Genomic DNA, 207 nt, shown 5'->3' with positions numbered 1-207 from the left:
AGGTGTGAACGATTTAGATAGGATTTAGATAGCTTGGGTCTGTTGTCCAAAGCGATAGTGATATAGATGGGGAGGTTAATAGTAGAATTCAAGTTGGTTGGTTGAAGTGGAGGAATTCTTCGGACCTTTTGTGTAATAGAAAAGTACCGCTAAGATTAAAAGGAAAATTTTATAAGACGGTGGTGAGACCTGCAATGCTCTATGGCG

Source organism: Phalaenopsis equestris, unplaced genomic scaffold (assembly GCF_001263595.1).
Source record: "Phalaenopsis equestris unplaced genomic scaffold, ASM126359v1 Scaffold001223, whole genome shotgun sequence".
Classification (NCBI taxonomy): Eukaryota; Viridiplantae; Streptophyta; class Magnoliopsida; order Asparagales; family Orchidaceae; genus Phalaenopsis; species Phalaenopsis equestris.
This window is presented reverse-complemented; position numbering follows the sequence as displayed.